A 27,622-nucleotide genomic window follows, 5' to 3' on the forward strand; every position below is an offset into this window, starting at 1 on the left:
CGCAGGACAAACGCTGAAAATCCATGCACAGAATGCCGTGTGGGGACATTTTTGGCACACCATCTGCTACACAGCTGATAAATGACGCACTACCAGCTTCACAGCTCAAATCGATGCTCCGCCTGCATTGCGGCTGGGAGATTAACACATTGTGGCTGGAGAAACGATACACAACACCCACATGTGGCTGCTGATAACGACATAAACCCTACACAGGGTGGTTTTCTAACACCGTGCTACATGATTTTCCACGCATTGTCCCTGGGCATCAAAGTCAATGCTTCTCTGCGTGGGTCCGAGGTTCCCCGTACGGAAATTGACGCATTGCTCTCTTGTGAGGGAGAAAAATGACGCCTCCCCAACCCAACCAGAAAAGAAACGACACACAGCCTCCCTTGTGAGAAAGGAATTGACACATTGCTGCCTTTTCTGACGCACACTCGCCTGTGCTGCTTTATTTTTTACGCTAACCAGATACTTTGTGTTAAATCATCGTTTCTATTGTTTTCTATGGAGAATGACTCTTATTCTTATGAAAATTAATATCTTGGCTTGTGTATGTTAGATTTTTGCTGTTTTGGTCTTGTTTGATTTAGATAAATATTGCCTATTTTTCTAAATTGGTGTGGTGTCCATTTTGTAGTGTTTCACTGTATTACTGTGTATGTTACAAATACTTTACACATTGCTTTTAAGTTAAGCCTGCCTACTTATGCCAAGCTACCAAGGGGGTGAATGGGGGTTAATCAAGTGTGTTTCTCCTTTGCCCTGACTAGAGTGAGGGTTCTTACTTGGACAGGGTGTAACCTGACTGTCAACCAAAGACCCCATTCCTAACAGCATTCAAATTCGGCAGGTGTGATCTGATATGGTAGCGAGGTACCAGGTATACAGAGTCACCATCCATTTTCAACCAGATCTTGAAAAAGAATCTGGAGTCCCTTAAAATGCCCTATCACTCAATCTTACGTCAGTACATAGATGACCTCCTTGTTGCATCAAACACCAAAGAAGCTTGTAGAAGAGATACAATAGCTCTCTTGAATCATTTAGGAGAGAATGGACATCAGGATTCTCCAGCAAAATCACAGTATTGCAAGAAATAAGTCCTGTACTAAGGTCACCTCATTGAAAAAGGTGTGGAGAAGGTCTCACGAGAAAGAATCTCAGCATTCCTGCAAATGAATTTCCCTGTCATACTGAATGAAGTAAGAATGATTTTGGGAATGGTTGGCTACTGTTGCCAGGGGACTTTAAACTGTTCCCTTTTGCCAAGCCTTTACAGAGGCTGATACACAAGGATGTGTCTGATCTGGTACCATTGGATGACAACTGAACGTGTTCCTTCACAGAGTTGAGAGAAAACTTATGCTGAGTTCGATCTCTGGGAATGCCCGATTATAACACACTTTTATTTTCTGTTTTGCTGTGAGATGGATGGATGTGCTCTCCCAGTTTTGACACAGCTGCCCGACAAGCCTGTGGCTCATTTTTCTGCCACACTTGATCCTGTGGCTTTGGCACTGCCTGTTTGTTTAAGAGCCGTAGCCACTTTGAGCATCTGCATCGAACATTACGAAGGCATTGATATGGGTCAGCCCCTGAACATTTTTATTCCCCACTCAGTGGAAATTTTGTTAACCCATACAAATACCCCAAATTTAACAAGTGCACATTTGACCTGCAATGAGCGCGTTATACTTTCATCTCCATCGTTAATCTCAAATGTTGCACCACTTTGAATCCTGACACGTTGTTGCCAAATCCTGTTGAAAATGCAGATGACCACGAGGATGAGGTTGAGCATGAATGTCTTGATGTGACTGAATTGGGCACCAAACCAAGACCTTATATTCAATATGTACCCTTAAATGAAAATGACTATGTCATGTTTGTTGATGGCTCCTGTTTAAGAGATACAGATGTTACCCTAAGCGCTGGATAGAAGCATTGTGGCTTCAAGGAATCTTTTCTGCCTAAGTACCTGAGAATTGGTCGCTCTTACTAGAGCATGCTGTGATTCTGAACAGCTTAAAGTGGCCATCTTCACTAATAGTCTGTATGATTTTAGTGATGTTGTGGTCCCAGAGAGAGTTTATGACCTCATCTGGATCCCCTATCTGGAACAGTGATAAGATTTACAATTTGTTGAATGCATTACAGTTGCCTAACAAAAATTGACATTGTTATGTTTGCAGCGGACAGAAAATTTACTGACTATGTAACTTTAGGTAGTTCGTATGCTGATGAAGTGGTGCAATTTGCGGCCTTAGTTGCACCTCCTTTAACGTGGAGTGGAGTAGAGAGATAAGTGATGATACAAGTCAAAGTTTCCTGTTAACCGCTATTGATACTTATTGAAATTATATTGAATTTCTAATGATTAATGATTGAAATATGTGTGCACAAATACAGAAATGTAGTTGTGCGTTATATTGATTGAAATGTATTAACAGTCTTTTTGTTTAAAGTGATTGTAACATGAATATTACAAAAATCATTATTAATGTTGAATTCATGAGTTTGCATATTAAAATGTATTTATTAAAACATATTAATTCAATGTATTGCTTTAATTCACTAGCATTAGCCTAAGTGAGGCCTGCTAATCCTGTATTTTGTGGCTGTGCAAGAAATGTTGATTCGTTTTCATAATGTGAATTTTCTTTCAGACTTCATTCCCATGAGAAGATTAGCTTTGGTAATGGACCCTTTTTGTTTTAGACATAGAGAGAAGAGAAACAGTGCCATTGAATTATGGAACACCTTGAACATAAGAATCTTGATCGAGCTTCTGACATGCTGATACTTTCCATTTTTACCTATCATTTTTCCATCTTAGTACTATGTTGCCCAATATTACAATTTTCCAAATTCTTTTAGCCCTTTTTGTTCTTTTTGTATTTTGCCCCCATGTGTTTTGTCCCACACATGTATTTTGCTGATCTGGGCAATACTAGGGTTACCCTTGTGCTCAGCAAAATTATACCTCTGCTGCTTTGAAACTGACAAATGCTTGTCAAGCCTGAGCAATGCTTGATTTCTGTATCACAAATAATCTTATTAATGGTTTCTCCTCTTCTTATTGAATGCTTAGCTTTATTAATGTTAGTCAGCCTGAACTTATTTTGTCATCTTGGGCAACCCTTGGTGATTCTGTATCTTTATAATTTTGTCTTGAGAGTTGCCTACAAGATTTTGAGCATGAATTTGTAAAAGAAAACATTAACTTTATTTCTGACTGGAGTTTTCCTTGTATGGCCAAATGGGTCATAATGTACAGTTCATTGGTTTGTACTGAAATTGAGTTGTATGGTTCTATCAAACCCTGTTGCAGGGTCCAAAGATCCATTGCCCTCGATAAGCACTGATTTCTGTGAAGGATAAAAATGTTCCAGTACCCTAGTGCTGTTTTTCAACGTCCTGTTCTTCATGTCTATTTGTTCTTGGTCCTCTCAGGCATTGGTAACCCTGGTCCTCATAGATGAGGTCTCCTTTGGCCTGGTTCTTGTTGTCCTGGTCCTCATGGCTCTGGTCACTCTAGACATCCTAGTGCATACATTTCAATAGATCCACTTGTATTGCTACATGCACTACGTGCAAAGTAAACAGTGGTGCAGGGTGTGGACCATTGGCCTCTGCTTCCATTGGCCTTCGCTTCCATTTTGGTTCACGACTCCATTTTGTCGAGTCTGGTTCTGTGCGTAAGGCACTGTTCTTTGTTTTTCCACAAGCTTCGGCAAGCTACAGGGTGGGGTGTTTTTCTGCTCAACTTCACTCCATCTGCCTGATACGAAGGGCGCTATTTACATTTCACGAGCTATCAGTTAGGGCAACAGGGGGATGCGCCTGAACTCAAGGAGGAATGCAAACTTCACCTTGGAGCCCTCTCCTGGGAACTTGGCCCGTTCTGAGGAGACGTCTCGAAGGGTGAACCAGGTACCGCCAATTGCACAATTTGTAAAGGAGGGGGTCTTTTTCTAGAAAAGACTCCTGGGCGTTAGTAAATACTATAAAGGTCAGGAGCCTAGATGGGCTGGTTTAGGAACTCTCTTCTGGGTTGGACGCAACGCCAGGAGGACTGATTGTCCCGAAAGAGGCTCCCTGTGCCAGCCGATTTGGGTTCCCCGGCTTTGTGTACGGCGGAGGGATGCAGACGCTCTTTTCGGTGAAGCTTTTCAATTTATTAAGTATATTGTGTGTGCGTGCGTAATATGCACTTATTCTTGCAGTCATTTTCATGCTATTGAGCATTGAAGTATATTGTGTGTGCGCGCGTAATATGCACTTATTCTTGCAGTCATTTTCATGCTATTAAGCATTGAAGTATATTGTGTGTGCGTGTATTATATGCACTTACTCTTTCAGTTATTCACAGAGTGCTTATATTCTCACCATTATTCTCATGTTATTCTCTTGATATATATATATATATATATATATATATTAGTGTGGTTAGTTTTGCCATATGAGAACTTGTCCCTTAAATAAACTTGATTATTTTACTCACTAAGGTGTCTGAGAGTCATTGCTTTACATTGTGCCTTAAAATATCCTGAAGTGCATAGTTTTGATATTCTGAAGAGACAAGCAACACACCACTCCAGGTGGGAGTCTCCCAATTTTTAAAGCAAAAAATGGCTTAAATGTACATGTCTCTGCCTAAAATTGCCTCTGCTTAACCATAAGTCAAATGAAAAATTACATTACCCTGATTTTTCTTCCAAAGTTTCCCACTTTCTAATTCAAAAATGTTGCCATGTATATTAGTGATCGACTCATTGGCCCTTATTCTCCTACTTTTCATCCCCCTCCACTTACTGCTTCCTTTCCTAGCTCCCTCTCCACAATGACTTCAGTCAGGTACAGCCTTCAAACCTGTCACATAGATTTCTATTTCTTTTTCCTTTGGCTTTCAGATTTCTTTTGCCGAGAAAGCATTTTCAAGTACAGAAATGAGGGCCCAGTAACACTGGACCTTCCCTATTATAAGCAATGCTTAACACATTATAAATCAAAACTACCATTCCCAAGATCCATAGAGCAGGAGACTAAATTGTCAGTGTGTGGCTGAAGCGGCTGCTCATGATATGGGACCAATAAGTTTCAATGCTTTAAACCTACTCTGTTGGATGAACAGTATACAAAAAGTGTGTTTATTCACATGCAGCAGAGTGAACTCCTCCTTGGAAGTACCAAAATACATTATTTATCCTTTCTCCTGCTTTTATTTCCCCATTCCACAAAAGCCCCTATTACAGTGTCTCATTCAATTTACCTCCATCAAGTGGCCAAAATATCTGTGTGCCATATCCTGAAGTTTCCGTTTGATTTCTAAATGTCTCATTTCAATATTAAGATAACATAAATGTTTTTATTTGAAATTGATCTGATTGATTTTTTTTATCTGTGAACAGCATCTTTTAGTTGATACACTTAGGGCCATATTTATACTTTTTGACGCAAAACTGCGCTAAAGCAATTTTGCGTCAAAAAAATTTGCGCCGGCTAACGCCATTCTGAAGCGCCATGCGGGCGCCGTATTTAATCAATGATGTTAGCCGGCGTTAGCCGCCGGCGCTTCCTGGTGTGCATGGAAAAAAACGACGTACACCAGGCAGCGCCGGCGTAGGGGGATATGGGGCTTGGGCGTCAAAAAATGGGGCAAGTCAGGTTGAGGCAAATTTTTCGGGAGTGTAAATACGGCGCACATGCCTCGGAGTCAATTTTTTAGACGTGAACGCCTACCTTGCATATCATTAACGCAAAGTAGGTGTCCACGCTAAAAAATGACGCAAACTCCATGGACTTTGGCGCTAGACGTGTCTAACGCCAAAATATAAATATGGAGTTAGTTTTGCGGCGGAATTGCGTCAAAAAAAACGACACAATTCCGGCGCAAACGGAGTATAAATATGCCCCTTACTGTTTTACAAACTATTGTAAATGTGTATATGCACTTACAATTGCTTCATACATTGTGGATCTCCATTATGGCCACCATACTACTATTGGCTGGAGTCTCTTTTTAGGTTGAGCTTAGCAGTGACGTATTGTTATCTATCTGTGGGCTTTAACTATGCCCACCTCACACCCATCACTTTCATTCATTTGTGGGCTTGCCTTGCAAAAATCCATTGATTTAATTGGTAAACGCTTTACATTTGTCCCGCCTTGGGGTGGTTTTGTTACCGCCTTGGGGGACCTACCCTGGTACACTGATAATTGCACCATTGCTGATATACTTCATCATGGGCAAACTTCTATTTTCTTTTGTCTCTCCCTTTATTGGCTCATGCATGCTTTCTCTGAGCACATCACATATGTCAGGAGCTGTAAACCGGAACCCAGGCACTAGATTGGTCACCCTCATTCCACATCATGGCGGGGTTCCTGTGGCTGCGGTTTGCGGGTCGCAGAGCATGCTCCAGTGCTGCCAATGTTGCAACAGAGTCCGGAGCAGGGAAGGCTGTAACACCACCCAAAAAGAGGTATTTGAAATAAAAGCCGTAGTCATGATTAAGTAGAGGCATGTCAGTATATTGGAGTGGGCATGAAAGAGCGTCCTGGGAAAGCCGCAGTCTATCTCTCCCTCCTTACCGGATCAGGCATTTGTAATCACAACACCCCCTGTGAAATGTCTTTTCAGTCTAGGCTCCTGGATGCTGTTGGAACCCTCTTGCTCCTCTCTCCCTGGTTCCAGAATGGGTGCACTGAAGGCTATGTACAGCAATTAGCAGCGTTACGTTACCAGGGCCAGTTTCGCTATCGGAGCCTGGTATTCTTTGCTTTCATATATGAGGCCCCCTATGACCAGGATTGTAACCTCTATGACGCCCAGTGCAACCACCTCATACCTCGGCTACTAGACTTCCCCAGCTGGTTAACCCTTCAGCAGAAGGCGGTGGCTTAATACAAACTATCATTGTGTGTTTTTCCCTGTCCTGCGAAACAAAACTCACTCTAGTCATCTTCAATAAATATTGTACATTGTACATATGATAACTTAGTTCGGTGAACTTCATAGCTCAGAGTAAGCGTACACTGCTCCTCAGAAATTGTCTTTCCTATCCTTCTATAATATGAAAATTGTGCTATAATTGAGAGGCTAGAGCATGTAAGCGATTTGCTCCCACCTCCATGTGAATGTTCCTCTAGCCTTTCCTTGGCAGCTGCACAATCCATTATGTTATCTTTACCATCTATTAAGACTTGCAATTTGGCCTCTCTGCATACACCCCACCTTTTTTATTGACGATTCCTCATTCCTCTCTGAAGGATCCTTACAACAGTAAAATACAGTCAGTTTGTTGGGATAGTCCATGTACCCATTTAATTAAAACAAATATTTTAATAACTATACCTGCAAGAGACCATTTGCAAACATTCTTTATAAAATTCAATGGAGCTCTTGCCCCAATTTCATATTGCGCAATGCTTTTCAAATGAAAATTAGCATGGCAGATTTAACGTAAGATGCCAAATCGCAACATTTTCATTCATGGCTGCAGATAGAGGAAGAAGGTAAATGGGAGTGCTTTAGTTATATGCAGGGCCACAGGAATTATGTGGCAGGAAAGGACCACATTATGAAGCAGGGTGGATTGATTTATGTGGCAAGAAAAGTCCAGTTATAAATTTACAACGCCAGTAGCTCTAACTCAAGCAAATGGGAGACCAATTGCATTGCAAATGCTTGTAAGTTATGGCCAGCTAAATAAAGATCATCTCTACTAGTTTATGGCTGGGTGAACAGCAGTGATGATGTAGTATTTTGCCAGCCACTGGGCAAATTGCGTAGCTTTTCTACTATTTGGTTGGTGGCTAGGCAAATAGCACTTCCCAATTATCTTTTGTTTGATGCAATCTTTTAAAGTTCTTCTCACAATTTATTTTGTAATAACTCCCCTGAATGCATTCAGATTTCAATTTGTTGTTCTCATTCACGCCGAAATAGCATGACAACCCAAAATATTCTAGCTCTGAACTCGAATTCAAATGGCATCTCTCGCTTGTCCATTTGTTAGGTCGAGCATAGCAGCGCACAAGCGCTGCTTTTCCGATGTGTTGGCATGTATCTAGGCTTTAAACAACACCCACCGAATACACATCACTACCACTCATTCAGGGCCTGCCCTTCAAAAATCCTTTGATGACATTGGTAAATGGTTTACATTTGTCCATCATTGGGGATGTTTTGTTACCGCCTTGGCCATTGCCCCTGTTACATGGCACTTTTGCCGATAAATTTGACTTGAAGCGAACTTCTTTTTCTTTTTGTGTCTCTCCTTCGCGCTGATGCTCATGGTGGCCATGGTGTTGTGAATCAGCTCGCTTATGTGAATCTGCTTTACTTTTCATTTTTTTCCCTTTTGTTGTTGCCCCCCTCCAGTCCACTAACGGTACATACATCAAACCCAATCTGAATGCTTACAATGTGCAAATGAAGAGAGCCCAATGCCCTCTGGCAGCCGCGAAGGGCAAGAGGGGTGGCTGGAGCATGATACCCCAAATAAATATTTCAGAGGCTGTAACCAAGAAGAACTGGAAGAGTTACTGGAGATAATAAATAGTGACGTGTGATGCTGCAGTATTGGACAAAAATAGCTACAAATCAAAGTCACATTATTATTACTTTTTTTTTAGGAGCGGGGATGGCGTAAGGTCACTTACTTTTGCACAAGGTTTGCTGTCAGTCCAGAAGCTCGGTGTTTACTCAGCTTAATACAAAATATCTATGGCACTATATGCACCTTTTCAACAGGATGATACAGCTTTATAAAAAAAGTCTATATTTTTAGAGCAAGTAAATTCATTTTTCCCACATATTGCTACTAAACATTTAAGAGATTGTGTACTAATAGAGAGAGGCCATAGGGCAAAGGATTTATAGCAAAGTTAACCAGACTATTAAACTGGCAGAAGCTGGATTTTTATTATTGACATCAAGGGAAGTGACATCACAAGCTTGCGCAATCTATTGACTTCACAAAGCCGGGTGTACTAAAAGAAGTGGCTTAAAACACATATACAATCACTGTAAACTTAATAAACACATAAGTCCCAAAGAGGAGAATTGGGGCTCCATCTGCCTACCTCTCAATGACCCCCAGCATACTAAGAGTTCATATGCCACTGAATTCTTGGTCATTATTTTTCTTCTACTCTCCTGTGAGTGAAAGAGCCTTTAAGGGTGGCTTGTCTGAAAGCAGTGTGTCTGCAGAGATCACCCCTGTTGTTAGTGAAATCCTTGGGAGGGGCACGATTAAGATGCCCGGTGCCCCATACATTTGCTCAAGACCTAGAAGTTAAAAGCTATTATTAGACGAACCTTAAAGGGTAATCCATCACAATTCTCCAACTATTTTTGGGTCTTACCCATTGATAAAGTTGTCTGTCACCAATATTTACGTTGGGCTTTGGATAAGGCTGTTGCTTATCATTGGTTGGCGACCTCTAAATCACATTTTCTTCTTTTTAGATGGCTTTCATTCACCTTCTTGTGCTTGTCTCTTCCCCGGAGCATAGCTTCTCTCTTCCCTGGAGCATAGCTTCTTTACCATCCCTTTTCATTTCAGTATTCTATAGGAGTGCCTGTGTTTTATGGTTTAGTGCACAAGAGCTTCGACCTATTGTTAGTATTGTGTGCTTTTAACATGCCCACCACTTTCACTCATTCGTGGGCTTGCCTTTGAAAAATCCTTTGTTATGATTGGCATATGCTTGACATTTGTCCCTCCTTGGGGAGGTTTTGTTACCACCTTGCAGACTGACCCTGTTACATGGATAGTTGCACGATTGCTGATACATTTGACTGCAACCAAACTTCTTTTTCCTTTTGTGTCTCTACTTCGCGGTCATGGCGGCCATGGCACTTTGAATCGGCTTGCTTTTGTCAACTAATGTTTTACTTACAATTTTCAATTTATGTGGCAAGGCAAGTTCAGTTAGGAATTTACAACGGCTATAACTCTAACGGGAGCAAATGCGATACCGATTGCATAGCAAATGCTTGTTTTTGATTTTACTTCAGTGAAAATTCGGTCGTGTCATTTGATTCCCTTTGCTGCACACTGAGCGCCACGCTCCTCCTCTCTCCCTTCTGCGTGCACCTCCATGTTCAATGCCACTTTGAGGGCAGAACTGGGGTACGGAGGTAAGGCAAGCCTCTGTAGCCCCTGCGGTGCAAGCGGGGACCTAGCTCTTCAAATGGCTCCCAGCCCTGCAGGAGGAGCACTCCTTCCTAGGACAATGAATGTCTCTGCTATATGGGAGACTCACGAGCATCTCACCACATTCTGGTGAGGGGGGGAGGGGGGCTCATTTCACATTACTGCTTTGGGACTGCTGATGTGAAACCCCTACCGGAATGCTTGGAAAATTTTCGAGGTCTTGTTAAGGGCTCGTTCACCCCAACGAAAGTCCTTGTGAGGCTTATGCAAGATGGTGACAGGCCTATTAGTTATTTAACAGCTTTCTGCCAAGAGGCGTTTTAATCTTTCCTTAGCTCTGTGTGAATTAATGGAGTATGGGCTGGTAGGATTATAGCTGTAACGCTTTCTGTATTATTTTACTGATGTGGTGACAGTGCTGTGAATTATGTGTTGGCATATGAATAATGAAAGGGAGGAAAAAATGGTGCTTAAAAACCGGTGGTTGTTGCGAGCTGCACGACTATAATTACAAAGCGTAATATTTTGCTCAGGTTCTCTCCAGCTTTTTTTGCACATCTAGTAATTGCTTCCTTGGTCGCTTGCTGACTATGTCATTGTTTTTGGTTTTGAATCATGTAAAATAAAAGTTGTCTGCCATTTAAACAACATCACTGCATGCCATTTAAATAAACGTCTTCATGGTGAGACGGCTGCGGAAAACACTGCTAAATTCATATTTAAATCGCTTTACTTAAAGCACCTTTGCTCGTACATCTAATCGCGAAGCACGTGCCATGAAGCCTTCATGAGGGCTATATTTGGACCTGATTCACAAAAACGTAAGGGGGAGAGGTGAAGACTGATGCAATGAGCTTGTGTGGAAGGAATGTATTGGTTAAATTGCTTCAAACCGTCAATAAAGCAGACGTATTGCAAATGTTATACAGTAGTAAAACATATAGGGGCATATTTATAATGCCCTAGCGCCACCTTGAGCCACATTAACATCCACATTTTTTACGTTAATGTGGACCAACGAGGCCGCAATCCCCGTGCCGTATTTATGCGTCTCTGTAACCCTTTCCACTACATTGTGCCTGCTCCAGGCATAATGTATGCAAAGGGGGCGTTCCCCCGTTAGTGGAGCTGGAGAAATGGTGTAAGGAAATCTGTGAGATTTCCTTGCAACATTTTTTACAGCACTTTTAACGCCTGCTCAAGAGCAGGCGCTAAATGGGGGCTTCCATTCTTTGGTATTGGGCCCTATGTACTCTGCAGGAGTAGAGTCTACACTTTGGTGCTACTCCTGCAGAGTACAGTAATAGCTTCATGAGAAACGACGCTATCGCCCCCCTCGCCTGCACCATGATGTAGTTGTAGCGCTATACTGGGTTTTGGAAAAGGGAAAGTTCGCAGGACACAACTAAAGATACGGTGCTGTTGTTCTCTCCTCCTGAGCTGACGCACTTTAGGCTGCCTTATGCCACGCATACACCCTAGCACTGAAGTGCAGGCAGTGGAAGGGTGTGTGTGTGTGTGTGTACATTTGGATGATTCATGTACATTACAGCATGTATGCAAACTTCAACTTTACCCCTGCCTCAAGGATGTGTACATTTCTGTTGCAAAGCTCAGTCTACCTTTTGTAGTAGATAGGGATTTGCATCAAAATCCATGGGTAGCTGCCTGGAACAGCCACTACCAGTCATGGTACTCCCTTTGATGCAAAGTAACGCATGGTAATACTTTGTCTACTTTTAAGGCTACTGTCCGGTGCAAAACAAGATTTGCTCTGGAAAGTAAATCCCAATCCTACACTTTGTGCTGAAGTGACGTAAACCTGCTATAAAGTGTCAGTAAATCTGGGCCATAGTGCTGATGGAAGCTAAAAGAAGTGGCCCGGGGAAGGCTATGCAAACAAAAACAAACAATGACAAATACTAATAGGTCTGGATTTTATTTTATAAGTCCTGGCTAACATTTAAAAAAACACCTGCTGTATACAAAGCATCTATGAGATAAAGAATTTGGGTATATTTACTAAGATCTTATGCTGTGTTTGCAGCACAAAAGTGACGCAAATCAACTCAAAAACATTTTTTACTTATCCAATTTCCAGCATGAAACTAGTTTTGCACTGGAAAATCACTTCTGCATAGTACTGCTTTGCATTACTTAGCACCAAGGAGGCATTCAATGGGTGGTGCATGGGCATTCCCATGCAACCACCCAAGGTTTTTGATGCAGAACCCTATTTACAAAAAAAAAGTAGATGGGGTTTTATGTCAAAAAAATAGCACCCATTTAAACTAGGCGCTATCACAGGGAATAACTTTTATTTTTCCTTTCTTTTCTGACTTTGTATGTGTGCTGCACTGTACTTCACACATACAAAGTGGGAAAAGTTGTAAAGTTGGTCTAAGCATAGTATTGTGTACTGGAAGGCTATCCTTCAAGAACAAAACCTCTGCTAGACTCACATAGATATCCTTGCAGTATGCTGCTAAGGTATGTGGCTGGCTCACAGCAGCAAATTTCTGTGCGGGTGTCAGGGAGAGGGGAGGAGAGTGCCAAATCTCTGTATATATGGTGCTCTCTTGCTCTCTCGCTCTAAGACAGCGCACCATTTTCGGCTGATGTACTGGGCTGCATGAGAATTTAGTAAATCTGAGCCTTTATTCTGTGATGATTTAGTCTACTTTGAGATGTAAAACAGACCTCCTGAAGACAGAATAATAAACAAAACAGCCAGTGCCTTAATTCAGGGACGTCATGAACACCCACCTTTAACAGTACACCCGGGGTGGTGTTCTTGGTGGGCCTCTTCTGTTTCCAACTTGGCAGACAAAGGCCCATAAATACCATGAAAACGTGGGTGGGTGTCTCAGTGAGTGAAAGGATGGATGGATGTGTTTGTGAGTGAAAGGGTAGATGGATGGGTGAGTGAGTGAAAGGGTGGATGGGTAGATGGATGGATTGATGAATGAGTGAAAGGATGGATGTAAGGATGGATGCATGAAAGGAAAGGCGAATGGATGGATGAAAGGCAGGGTGTATTGATAAGCGGCCAAATGGATGGATGAAGGAAAGGGAGGGTGGATGGATGGATGGATGGATGAGCAAAAGGATGGACAGATGAGTGAAAGGAGGGATGGATGAGGGAAAGGTTGGATGAGTGAAAGGATGGATGGATGGGTGATGGATGGATTGATAGATGGATGGCCAAGAGAAAGGATGGGTGGATGATGAATGAAAGGGAGGGTGGATAGATGGAAGGGTGGATGGATGGATGAGTGAAAGAATGGCTGGATGAGTGAAAGGGATGGTTGATGGATGGGTGAAATTGTAGATGGATGTTTAAGTGAAAAAATGGATGATAAGTGAAAGGGAGGGTGAATAGATGGACAGATAAGTGAAAGTGTGGATTGATGAGTGAGTGAAAGGATGGAAGAATGGGAGAAAGGATAAATTGATGGATGGATGGCTGAGTAGAGGGAAGAGTGGATGGCTGATTTAAAGGACAAATGGCTGAGCAAAAAGTTGGGTGGATGAATGAGCAAAAGGGAGGAGTGAAAGGATGGATGGATGAAAGGATGGATGGATGGTTTTGAGTATAGATGGATTGGTTTGGATATGGACAAGCGGATGGACTAAATGGAGAAAAAACTGAATGATGGATGAAATAATGAATGGATGACAGAGTACGAAGGTGAAATGGTGGATGTCAGCAGGTGGATGGACGGATGAAAGGATGAATGGATAGACACTTGGATGGAAGAGATAAGCGATCTCTTCAGAGGAGGGTCATGATGACTTGCTTCATGTGCATGTTGCCATAAGAGCTTTGTTTCAATTTGGGGGGAGGGGGGTATTTTAATTATCTGTCTACACCCTTGCCATGAGGTGAGAGATGAATACTCCAACTTGGACGGCCAAAGCTCACGTCATATATATTTTAAAAACCTACAGACATCTGTGCTGTCAAGCCAGACTTAAAACACACCAAGAAATTAGTAACCAAGTCAGAACTGCTGATACTTGATGCTCACACCTACTAAAATGTTAACCCTGCATTACTTACTACTATCTAACTCTGGAGTAGGACCAGACCTCACAGACCAAAGCAGAACAAATGGCAAAGTAGTATCACAAACATGCAGCATGTAACTGTGACACATGTCACAACCCCCTCTTGCGCCCTCTGTACTGTGGGATTGGCACATAGGGCTTATGTTGTATTTCACCTGTTGCACTTCCTGGCCTCCTGCACTACAGCCACATACATTCCCCAGGGCCTTTGGTCCCACTCTACTTAGCCCCTTTGCAGGCCCCCACCCCGCAGCACATGAACCCATTGAGTCTCATGTACTGTTGTTCACTTAGTTTGTTCGGTTTCCACACTTGTGAAGGAGAGCCTAGTGTTTCCAGGTTTATTGGCTCCAACTTCCATGACTTATTGACTTCACCTGCTAACGGTAATTGATTCCACCTGTTAATGCTTATTGGTTTCACCGACCATGGTTTATTGGCTCCAACCATCATTTGCACCTGCCTTCAGTAAAGGTCAACCATTATTCTAACACATCTTCTCTCCCAGGGCTCATTTGGAACTTTCTAGTCTCCCTTGTAAGCCACGTGCCTTTCAAGCATCAGCCACCCCCATCGAGTATTTAAACCACGTCTGAACCTGAGTTGATGCTTGGCCTCGTTCCTGGCCTGAGCAAGCATCATTCCAGCACTCACTTTCGGCATCATCAGGAATCCTTCAGGTCTCTAGTCTTCCTCATCCCAAGCCTCCCTGCTGCTCCTGTCATCCTGACACCATCAACGTTTCCTTTGTCTTCATGTCCAGTGTGACGATTCTTCTTCCTTTTCGGCTCCCTGCAGCACAGTCACAAAGACTTCCTCTGGATTCCAGTGAAAGAAAAAAAAAAAAGGCTAAGTACTTAATCACAGGTTAATGTGCACCGATCTATACATTAAGCATAAGACTAAAGACAATAGTGAGTTCCATGAAAGAGAAAACTCATCTTTCAGAAATCTGACATTATTTTTGTTCTCAGTGTTTCTATAGTCTTAACGCTCTGGACACATCTGAACTTTAATTACATCAGAACTGAAAACCCTCACATTAATATTTCTTGACAAGCTGTTGCAGCAAGAACAAGAGAAGACTTTAAAGCTTACAATATATGCATTTGATCTTGAACTGAAACTGTATGTTAACTGATTCTTGGGAGTGCAAGAAACTCCAGCTTCACTTTTGAAATATACCTGCTCTCATGCAGTATTTGCGATGAAACCTGTAAGTGTATACTATTATAAATAACTACTTGGTCACTATATGCTGAGAACTATAAGTAAACTATTCTACTTGTTGTTCCCAGTGCATTGCATCTGCATCAAAAGGTCCAGGGTGTGCAGACACTCTTATGCAGTGTTGCGAAGCAGAAGAGCAGACCCAGTGCTGCAAGTCTATTTTTTTCTTGTTTAATGCCGGCCTCCTTCCCCTTGGGGGCAGTGTGTGATTCAAGGGTTGTGATTCCTTGATTATTGGCTTCCTTCCAGCGGGATAAGAGGTCCAGCATCATCTTCGAGCTCAGAAGCAGGAGAGTGCATGACAACACACACTACCTATAAGGAACAGAAATGTGAACATGTGCCGTGACACAATGATGACTCGGCCAGAACACATATTAATATATTAAAGCACTGGCAGAGCGACTTAGTCTTGCTATTTTATATGTGAAAGCACATCTCCATTAATTGAGGGGTTCATGTATGTGGTGTATGGATGGGTGATTAAATGATTGGTGAGTGATTAAATAAGAGAAAATGTCAATGTTTGGGTGGACTGTGTATAAATATGTAACGTAAAATTATAGATAAATAACAGTGAGTTACACATATGTTTTTCACCGAGGGGTTGTGCATGATATCCAAAACACAATGAGAGTGCAGAATCCTGATGGGTAATATACCTCCCTGTTATTATTCTTTACCTATCTATACTTTTATGTTATTTATGCCCCCCCCCCCCAAAAAAAAAATCATCTGTCCCTGCTTTTAATTGCTAAGAAGGGGGAGAAGGAGTAATGGTGAGACATTCATAACATGGCCTCTCCTCCCTGTTCCAAATAAAAAAAAAGACTTAGCTGCCATTCTTAAGCAACCCCCAACACATTACCTGCCTTCCTCCCCCCTCCTAAGCTGTAATTTCTGTTCTCAGTCAAAGCAAACAAGTAGCTCCGCTCTGTGCTCTCTGCAGGAGTCCTGTCAGTGTGGCCCGTAAAGCTTAGATGATGTATTAAATGTGTTCCTCCGCATATTCATTCATTCTTGCCCTTTCGCCCATCCACAATGCCAAATTAACACAAATTCATCAATAAGTGATGAGTCACTTTAAGTTATAAGCCAGAGCTATCAGCAAATGTGTGTTTCGCAAGAAGTCAAGCAGAAAACTGTGAGATTTTATATAAGAAATGACACTCATTTTCCCATTCGTCATTTATTGCATTTTTTGAAAAAAGGAAAAAAGTGCAGAACCCTTTAGAAAAGATAAGGAAACTGTTTAAGGGGTTAAGGGGTTTTAAATATGTACTGAAACCATTCATCCTTTCCTGGAGAAGACTTACCTAGGGAGTGCAAAAAATAAGCATGTCACCATAAATATTTCATTTATGCTTTTCACAGTAAACTAGAAAACAGGGCAGAAGAAAGAAAAGCACTGTTCCATTTTTTCTTTAACAGCTGTTTTAATTATGCTCTGTGACCTGACCTGCCTTTACCCTCAGCTGATGGCCCTTGCAGCAGGCATTGTGACAGCTTAACTCAACTGAAAGGCTGCTAAATATAAAGAACTTAGAGATAGGTTTTTATGCAAAGATTGCAGAATCCCATGTATTGTACAGTGTCTGTGGACTGCTGTTCCTCATTACCAGTTCCAGATAGCATTTGAACTTCTTATTTGGCTACTTTATTTTCTGACTGTTTCTGGAAGCACACAGGGTCCACATAACACTTAATTTCTGATGGTGCTTGGAGGTGTCAGGCACCCACACTCATTTTAGGAGGCTTTGGAGTTTTTAGATCAGGTTTGAAAAAGACCTATTGTCCGCTCACCATGAACTTACACTGTCTATGAAGCTTGCCAATTGCTCAACATTGGTTGGCTTTACTATCACTCTCATTTGCTTGCTTCTCATTCGATGGCTTGCCTTTTCAATCTTGTGTTTGTCCCTCCCCTTGAACACAACCTTTTTACTTGTATGCTTCCACTACTTATTTTTGAGGAACTACTTTTTTCTCCAAGAGAGTGTATGGGCCTCATTACAGTTACGGTGGTCCTAAGACCGCCGTACCTACAGTAGCGGTCTGACTGCCACAATCTTGACGGTCCGATCGCCAGATTACAATGCTGGCAGTCAGACTACCAGAACACCATCACTACTGCCAGGATCATGGATCCCGACTTGTTGGTGCAAGTCGTAGTCAAGCACAGCAGTGCCAGTGTTGGCACCCTCGTGCTGATCACAATTTCCATTCTTCTAGCCTTTTTATAGCGGGGTCACCACCATGAAAAGGCTGTTGGAAAGGCAGAGATGGGAGCACAGTGGGGCCTCTGCAATGCCCATGTGCATGTTGTGTACAGTGCAGGGCTCCCGGTCAGCACAATCAGAAAGGCAAATGGCAGACAGTGCACATTCCAAGTGTGCTGGCAGCACCGACAGTGCGGTTGCATTGGCCTCAGCTCTCAGGGAGCTCCGTTGCCTCTCTAACCAATTATTGCAGTCATATTGTTTTATTTCAGCTTTTACTTTGTAATGTAATTGTGTGTATGTTGGTCACTTTGTATGGCTAGGTAGCAAATCACTGCCATGTTGTTCCATTTTAGAAGTGCCCTTGGACTACTTCACTTTCAATTTTTTTTTTTAACTTACTGATCGATCTTGGATTGATAATTACAAACAAATGCGCCCATGCCACACGCATGCATCCTGAACCGTGTGCGCACCAACAAAATATTTTGCCTGTGTCATTTCTCCTTTTTTTCCACCTTTTTGTTCATGCTGTAAAGCATCAGCATTTTTGACGATGTTGTATAGCATGAACAAAAGGCATTGGCAGAGCCAACAAGTCTCAGAGGCAGGACACATTGGTCTTGCCAATGCTTGTCATAATCAGATATTTTCCCAGAGCAATACAGAAAAAGACAGAAAGAAGGAGGGAGATAAATATAGCAAAACAGTGAACAAGGGAGAAAGCAGGACCAAAATAGAATCTGCCATATTAAAGTAATAAGACAGGGAGTAGAAAGCAATGGAAGAAAGAGGCATGATGTGAAATCAAGACCAAGCAGGCTTGGTATTGACCAGCATTTGCAAGCTCTTGCACACATCATTTTACAAATTAAGCATTGGGTCCACTTTATTTGTTGGAGACCATAATAAGGGGCATATTTACAAAATAATGATGCAGCCCGGCGCTGCAAGCCATCTTGCAACACTGAGCTGCACCATTAGGAAAGTGCAGGGATGGATCATATTTATAGAAATACACCGCATACCTATACTTTCCTCAGTGTTGGCGCACAATTGGCAGCCAAGCGCCAATGCAGGCACCCTTGAACCATGGTGCGAGGGGACCTTTGTTTTGCTGGGATGATTGTTTATGTGAAGGAGGGGACACCTTCTTGCACATAAATGATCATTAAGGGTGTTTTCCTCCTATGCAGCACACACAGAAAGAGAAAAAACGAGGAGAAATAAAGGTATTTCTTCTTGTTGCACCACGTTTACACCCCCCCTGGGGTGGCATGGATTCTGATGCATTCCCAGCCTTGTAAATCTGGGAATGTGTCAGATTCTATGGGTGTTGTGTGGAAACAGCAACATCCATGAGTGCCCCTTTCCTGCAGAGTAATCGGTGAAAGGGGGCCATATTCACAAGGCCATGAAAAGCCACGCAAGGTGGCTTTGCATGACCTTGTAAATATGGGCTGGCACACTGCACCACCAGAGCGTCAAAAAAGTGGTGCTCCAGTGGCATCATGGACTTGTAAATATGCTCCTAGGTCTTGTTGACTCTGGGCATTTCTTGCACTTCACAATGTCACTAGAAATACTTTGCACATTCATTAAAACATTTGGGCTTCTCCTGCACTTTAAGCAGGGGATCCACCCAATTCCTGCTTTGCAGTTACTTCTGCAAATACTCTAGCGTTTATGTGATTACAGTTTAAACAGCAAGCAGTAAGAGGAGAAGGCTCTACAGACAGTGTGAAAAGGAGGGTGCAGTAGGAAGTATGAGGAGGGTACAGCTGCTCGGCAGGATAAGGGTGCAGAATGCAGTGAGTGGAGGTGGGTAGAGTAGGTATTATGAGGAGGAGGTCAAAGCAGGCAAGACTAAGCATGGGATGGCAGACATGATGAAGAGGAGGGTGTAGTAGGTAGTGTGAGGAAGTGGGTGCAGCAGGCAATTTTAAAATGAGGATACAGCAGACACAAAGAAGAGAAGGGTACAAGAGGCAGTGTGAAAGCTACATTAGGCATCACATTAACACAGCTGCTTCCATCCAGACTCATTGATGAGGTGACATGAGCTGAGGGTGCTGGGGGGCCCACACTCATTCACCACCTTTCCAGATCTAGTCTATGTGCCTAACTCTTGGAGGCTTCTCAACTTTGATGCCAAAGTTTAGCAGCATCCTCATCACTCACAGATTTAGAAGCATTACCAAGTTTTTGTCTGTCAGAGCCTCGTTCGCCTGCACTTCGTTAACGGGATGATCAAAGTCCTCCAGTCCACTACAAGTACCTTTCTGAGAAGCTAGACATTAATTTGTTGGAGCCACACAAGCAATAGCCTCGCAGATTGTGAGGCAGAGCCCCAGCTCTAGTAAGCAGCCCATCCAAACTATGGTAAATCTCCTGATGGTTCTTTGCGGTGTGAGGGCAGTTTGTACCTGCTGCGGACACCTGTACCTGGAAGTTTCCAGGGGAGTAGCCCCACTGGTGCAGTCCATAACAAGTGAATGGACTGTTGCCACATGGTAAAAGAGTAGGCCCAGCCTTTTGGCAGCATTTCATGAGATAGTGAGCCTTGGAATGCCAAAAAGAGATGCATTGTGCTAAGTGTGGAGCATCTGATGCTGAAAAAGGCTCTTTCTGTGTTGCTGATCACTGAAACAGCATATTCTGGTGAGTGAAATTCAGCAGTATGCTGTAGTTGCACATGAAAGCCCGCATGGCAATCCGCACAAAAATAATTCACCGATGCTACTCCAGAGCAGAACACCATAAATGATAAAGTTGTTACACCCTTAGAATGGGGTCACACTGCTGTGTCTAGCCTCTCTACCTTGACATATATATTTGATGGATGGCCAGTGTGTGGTGGAGCTTGGTAGTGTAAGGGTGCAGGCTCTTCTGCAAAGAGTAGCTCTGATCACAGAGACAGGCTACTTTTTAGGTTTTGCCTACGCAGCGCTTGTGCTGTGCTAGGGAAATCTATTTTTTTTTAATCTTGAAAGGGGCATAAACCCCACACATTTATTACCCCTACTTACCACTGGCTGATCCAACATGGCTCCCATGTCACTCTACGTACCACTGGCTGGCTCCCACGTGGGTCTCATTTGCTTGTTAGCACCTCTTTACTTACTATTGGCTGGCTCCCATGTGGGTCCTGTTGTCTTGCTTCTTTTGAGTCAGCAGCTCCTCCTGGCCTCCGGCTTCTTCCAGCTCTTCCGATTCTTCATCCATATGGTGATGATTGAACCAAGTGATGCTTCCGGTGGCCAGTGTCCATTCACTGGCGAGTAGGTACTCTTATTTTGTTTATTTTTGAACTTGCACTGAGTGTCTTGAGAGTCTCGTGTTTGTTTTTGTTTTGCTGTTTTTATATAGCGCAAACTCAACCTGAACGTATTTGAGTGCTTTACATCAACACCAGTAACATTACACAAGGATATAATAATTTGTTGGTAGGCATGGGGAAATTATATGATTTGCCCAGAATCACTGCAGTTGAGCTGACACTGATACTTGAACCTGGTGAAGTGACTTATTCCACGACCTGTCTGATTTGATATGTACCAAACACAGATACTTAGACCACAATGAGGTGGCCCTTTTTTACAGCAGGGAGTGTGTTTTATGTTAGGTAAACTGAGTGGTAAAGTGATGCATCACTGCAGTATTGTAGGCAGTATAAGGTGGTGCACCTGCAGGGTGCTCATGCTCAGTGCTGCCACCATTAACAACTGTGCTATTATCATAGGAAGTCTTTCTTTTATGTTCATGGTAGGTACAGACTGACGAAGCTGGCACGGAAACCATTATAACAGAGAGAGGTGAGGTGCGGAATGTTATTGTCACTGGTAGAGCACCAAGTTTAAACAGCATCCGGGATTGGAACGACAGGAAATGAGGTGAGAGACCGAAAGGGAGTTTAGGGTCTTGGGGCAGCACTGGCAGAGCATACCGGTGCACAGCAGCCACCCCAATACTGCCCTAGTCTCTGACGCTTTTTAATACAAATACTGCCCCATACCTCCCAAGTAGAGTAGGCTTGTTTATCACCTACAGCCTGACTCTACTATAGCACCTCAACTTCCTCTGCAGAGGCATGTGAGCAGAGCCTTGCGTGCTCTACAGACCACCTTAAAGGGGAGACCCAATCAACTGCAACCACTCTGACCCCTTCTGTGCGGCACCAGTTTGTCAGGCTAAAGTCTCTCACCGAAGCCTGGATGCGACCTCAGTGACCCCTCTCTCTGCATGTCCAGTGTGAGGTGCACAGTGCGAGCTTGGGTCAACTTCTTTTTTTAACTTTCATATTGATGGTGAATTTCTGACATTAGATATATATGTTGCGCTTCCCTTAACGCCACCCCTCGACTAACCACCATCTAGCTGGCAACACAAAAGGATGATGGACGGAGTGCTGACAATGCAAACACTCACCCCCAGTCACAGATCTTGGTTTGATCCATCGTTCTTTTGCTCGCCATGCCACCCCAGTTTGGACCCAGCCATATGCAAATCAGTCTTGACCCTATTCCTCATGGGAACAGTCCAGCCCGAACTGCCAGGCCAGGTCCTCCCTGGACCGGAAACAAGCATCCTGGGACCGGTTTCAGGGTATCACCCTTCTTCAGCCAGGCTAGCTTGATTCCAGTGGCACAGTGAGCAAGGGACCCACGTCTGGGCATACCCTTCCCACTTGGGGCAACTTTAGCAACACAAAAGGATGATGGACGGAGTGCTGAACAATGCAAACACTCACCCCCAGTCTCAGATCTGGGTTTAATCCATTGTTCTTTTGCTCACCATGCCACCCCAGTTTGGACCCAGTCATATGCAAATCAGTCTTGACCCTGTTCCTCATGGGGCAACTTTAGCAACACAAAAGCTGGCACCATTGCAGCCCTATTGATGGAAAGCTATCATCTTGGCACAGAGTTCTCACACCTTTCCATTGCTTACTGCAATATTTAGGTGTTCAACTGGTACTAATGAAGTGCAACTAATGCCCAAAGAGTGTTACCACATTTAAAAATGACAAGAGAATGAAGTAATACTATTACAAATTGTATCACATTATGAAGCATAATATTCCTTTTCTAGTTGCATATTTTACTCAACTCTGCTACATAATTTGGCCTCTCCTGCAGCATAATTCCAGTGGCCCTGACAACACCTTAGCTCCTAAGTGAGCATACGCACAACCTATAGGCTTTGCCAATGCTTGTTTAATCACTACTGCCACAGGAAATGTTAAACTGACCAATACTCATGTGGGCTGATTCAAATTTGAAAGACACTTCCACCAAGCCATGGCTGAAGTGACTGACCTAAAGGCCTCTCTGTTTATGGTCATGCAGCAGACCTAAAAATAAAATAAACCCTTGAAAGTGAAAACTTCTATCACCGAATGCAAAATTAGGACAGCAGAGCCACCCACTGACCTCTACTGACCGCCAACTTTAAGGAACATGCGCTGCATTTTTTAAAAATTGCTTCATTTAAAAGCAGTCACAGACATGGTGGTTTGCTGTTCCCAGCAGGCCACCATCCCTGTGAGTGTGGCCATTCCTAATGGGGTTGCAAATTGTGACCTACCACATGAATATTGATGAGGTAGGTCTTTGTGACCCCATTGGGAATTGCTAAATGTATCTGAGACACATTTGTACGTTTCATTTTGCAAGTTTCTAATTGTGACTCGAAAAAAGTCGTGATTAGAGGCCCACAAAATGAAATGGACATACATCTGGCCCTTTTTCTATCAGATGACATTTTGGTTAAGATATTCTGGAACCATATCTGGGGTATTCTGGAATTACATCACATTCCTCTCTTTGACAGATGAAAAGGTGGTCGATAGGTATTGTTTCTTAACGTGGCCAGGTGTTGGCTCACTGTGTTCACATCACCATCTGCCACTTCTATGCTATTAATGTCTGTGGCAAGGTACATGTTGCACTTTCCTGGCCACTGGCTCCTATGATAGAATCAGTGGCAACACGGTTGCATCATGAAAGGTAGCCAGACTTGAATCTTTCTTGAGGTGGTACAATATTTACTTTCACAAACCTATGCCAGAGTTTTTGAAAAACAGGCAGTGTGCGGTTTTTGCCTGAGTCTGTGCAAAATAGGCAGTGTAAGATTCCTTGTCTTTATGGCATGGACCCTTTACCCCATATGCTTGGTGCACCGGACTGCACATACACCACATTTTTGTTGCCAAGACCCCTAGAAATTGTGTTTCGCTGGCGCGTCAACAAACTATAGGGCACCTGTGAAAGTACAGGCGACATCATGCAGGTGTATGCTAACTTTTCTGATGCAACACATGACAGCTGCATCTTCCAGTGATTCGCTACTGAGGCATAACTGCAGACTGGAGAGTACATTGATAAGTGGCAGTTTGGTGAATATACACTTTAATGCTAATGTAATGGCACGTGAATTACGCATAAACTCTGAGGAAAAATATACTAATGAAAAAAATAAGGCATTATATTCGTTCATATTTATTGACTACATACACGAAACAATAATGGTGGGAGCTACTGATGACGCAGAAACGAAGGTTTTACATTTATTAGCGCATAAACGTAGTGCCGCGATAATCAAGTGTGACTTTAACCGAACTAATAAAGATTGTACGGGGACAAATGTGCCCTCAGAGTAGTTCGCCAACATTTATAAGCGTGCTTTATATAACGTGATGTATTAGAATTGTACTAATCTGACATAACCGTAAACTTGTGCCATGATTTGCTTGTTTGAAATGTTTTAACTTAGCATAACTTTAGTGGAGGCTTCGGCCTAGTTGCCTTGTCTCACGGTTTAGATGCTCATGTTTTTCCAATGTGCTAATAAAACGTGTATTCTTGCTTGAAGCTGTACTTTTCCAGTGAGATCGGTTCACATGCTTATCTTTAAGGTTTCGTGCCAGCCTGGCATCTTCTTCTTTGCTCCAAGGTCAATCTGCAGGTGCAGACAATGGAAGCTCTGAAAGTGAGTTAATTGGTAAAATATGTTGCAACTTACGTTCCCGACTCCAAGGATAATGTATGCCTAGGTAGAAGCTTGTAAACTGTTGTTTTTGATTGGACAATTTGAAGCCAACCTATGAACCCTCCAATGGAAGACCCTACTGGATTTGAACTGTTGTTTATTTAAACCTGGTGCACAAGAAGAAAGCAGCGCCATTACCCATTGCACCCATTGAGGACATTATTGTCCATTGCAGCCATTATGGCCCATCTTGCCGACCTCGTCATTTTGCCACCTTCTATGATGCCAATTGATGTTCGACGCCAATTTGAATGAGACTTTGATGCTTTCTCTAATCGAGAGAAAGAGACTTTAAGTAATTCTCGCCCTAGAGACTTTAACTTCGATTTGCCCCTTTGCATAAAGTAGTAGTTTTGTCCTTTTATCTTGCCGCTGTGAGGCAATTGCCCCGTCCATCCTGCCTCTTTGCCCCCGTCCCATGCTGATCGAAACCGGTACCTGTGAGACGAAGACTTCCTTGAATGCTGATTGAATTTGGTAAATATGAAAGGAAAATGTACAATTGCATTGTGTTTCTTTTAGGTAACCAACTGCTGATTTTTGATAAGGGCCCTAGTTAGGAGTTTTCCAAATCAATGTTGCTAAATTGTTTTTGCATGAAGTCCCACATGCCGATGCTAATTTGAGGTTAGATGAGGATTCATTTGTTGCACGATGCAATTTGAGACCTTGTTATGCTGACTAATGTATGCAATTAGCTCATTACAGATTATAGTTTTAGTGGTTTGCGTTGCTATCATCGAATGCATTGTTATTCAAATGCTGCATAGATTGCATCTTTTTCGCCGTTATGGACAGCTATTAATGTTCATTTACATATATCATTTGGTATTGAGACACATTTATATCGTGCTAGCTTTGTTAATATAGGGAAATAAATTCATTAACTTTGAATAAACTGGTGTGGTTATTCATGGCCGGAAGGTCATGGTTCGCCGAAATGTTTTCTGGATTAATTGTGAAGTGTTATGTTGATCAGGGTATTGCTTATGTTCGTTATTGATTATTGATTTGATTAAATTGACTAATCTCGGGTGAAGAGAGCCCCACTTGGTCAAAAGATTCATCGACCCAAGAGCGTCCAAATACAGGTAATTTATTAGGTCGGAACGCTCTATCAGTAGATGGTAGCAGAGGACGGTTTCGCCCTTTGGGACCCCGCTCGAGAGGTAACGGGTTTCGCCCTTTGGGACCCCACTCAAGAGGTAACGGGTTTCGCCCTTTGGGACCCCACTCGAGAGGTAACGGGTTACGCCCTTTGGGACCCCACTCGAGAGGTATATGGTGTTGAATTAGATTTTTCTTGGGTAAAACAGATTGAGAAAATGATGATGCCCTAAGTCCCCCGCGACTTTCCCGGGATCTCGGAGCTTGCGAATGGAGAGAATGGAGGTGTGAAATCGGCGTTGGCGGTACTAGTGACGGTATGAGTGAAGTCAGGGTTTTGCGCTTGCACAGCTTATTGCCGCAGATTGTTTGAAAAGGTTGCGAGGATTTTAGAGAATAGCGGAGGTGCGACTCCGAGTGTGAGAGTAGGGAAGTCGTCAAACTTCATGTGCATGTGGCGCTTTGTGCGGAAAAAGGTCCACGTGGTTGTTGTTGTTGAGATGGGCCCTGCGAGGTCAAGAGACTCCGGAGTATGTTGAAAAGTGTATGAGACACTTGTTTTATGTTGTGGTCTGGTCGGTTTAATAGGTTGACCGGGCGTGGTCAACGAGTCGGTACGTGTGTTAAGGGAGTGAAAGAAAACTTCGACTTCGGGCTTTGACAAATTCTAAGTGCACTAGAATAGATCATTGACAAGTTGAGAGCAGAGTCTGCGGGTCAGATTTGCTTGCGAAAGTGGGGACCGAGAAAGATGGAATAACTGCAGAGGCTAGTGAAAAATCCCTAAGGTCCTGAAGCGATTGTGTTACCCTTCCTGTAGTAAACCGACAGATCTGTTTTAATATTATTTGGTTGCTCGCGATACATGCCAGAAGTTGTTACGAGAGGAGCTGAGTGAAGGAGGACTAGCCGCGAGGCTTTGTCAGCCGCAGAGTGTGTGAGTGTGACGTCACTAGGAGCCGCGCTGGGATAGGTTGGTTGCAGAGAAGGGTCGCGCACGGATTGGACGCAGTCCGTGGGGCTCGATTGGAAGGGGAAAGGCAAGCGAAGAGTATTCCGGGAATTAAAGTCACTTATTGATTACAAATTTTGTGAAATAAAAGACGAGAAAATGAAATTTTTTAAAGCATTAAAGAGTGCGATGAAGGGGGAGTCTTACATTAAAGCGAGCGTAGGAGAGGAGACGCCACCCGAAGGTACACCAGCTTACATTGTAATGGAGGAAAAGGGGGTATCTCCGTGCCTTTGGCTAAAGCAATGGCACAAGCTGACAGAGAAACATGGGAGCGTAGCTTTCCCGATCCATGGGACATTCAATATAAGGATCCTAGAGAATTTGAGATTCGTGATGTACGACATGAAGGTACCTCCAAGGCCAGCACAGTTTGAGGCTCTAGCGATTTGGGAACTAATGGCTAGACAGCAACAGCAAAAGAAGTTCGAGACCAGGATAAGAAGGGTAGAAAAGACACTAGCGGACGCTAGGTGGGATAATGCGCAGAAGGTGTGGAGGTCAGATATATTGCAGGGGATAAAATTGTTTCCCGCAATTGCTAAGGAAGAAGAGGCGACAGGCAAGAAAGCTACCTGTAAGACAAACAGGAGGTGTTCCAAAGATAGAGAGGACGAGGAAAAGTTAAGGAGAGAAGACGAGTCAGAGGATGAGGAGTTCATCATGCAATTGCTGAACGACCGTCCACCACCTTATGTAGAGAGTGAACAAGGTCCAAGTACCAGTTCTGCCCCTCCGGCACCGGTACAGAATAATGAAAC

The sequence above is a fragment of the Pleurodeles waltl genome, chromosome 8 (assembly GCF_031143425.1).
Source record: "Pleurodeles waltl isolate 20211129_DDA chromosome 8, aPleWal1.hap1.20221129, whole genome shotgun sequence".
Classification (NCBI taxonomy): domain Eukaryota; kingdom Metazoa; phylum Chordata; class Amphibia; order Caudata; family Salamandridae; genus Pleurodeles; species Pleurodeles waltl.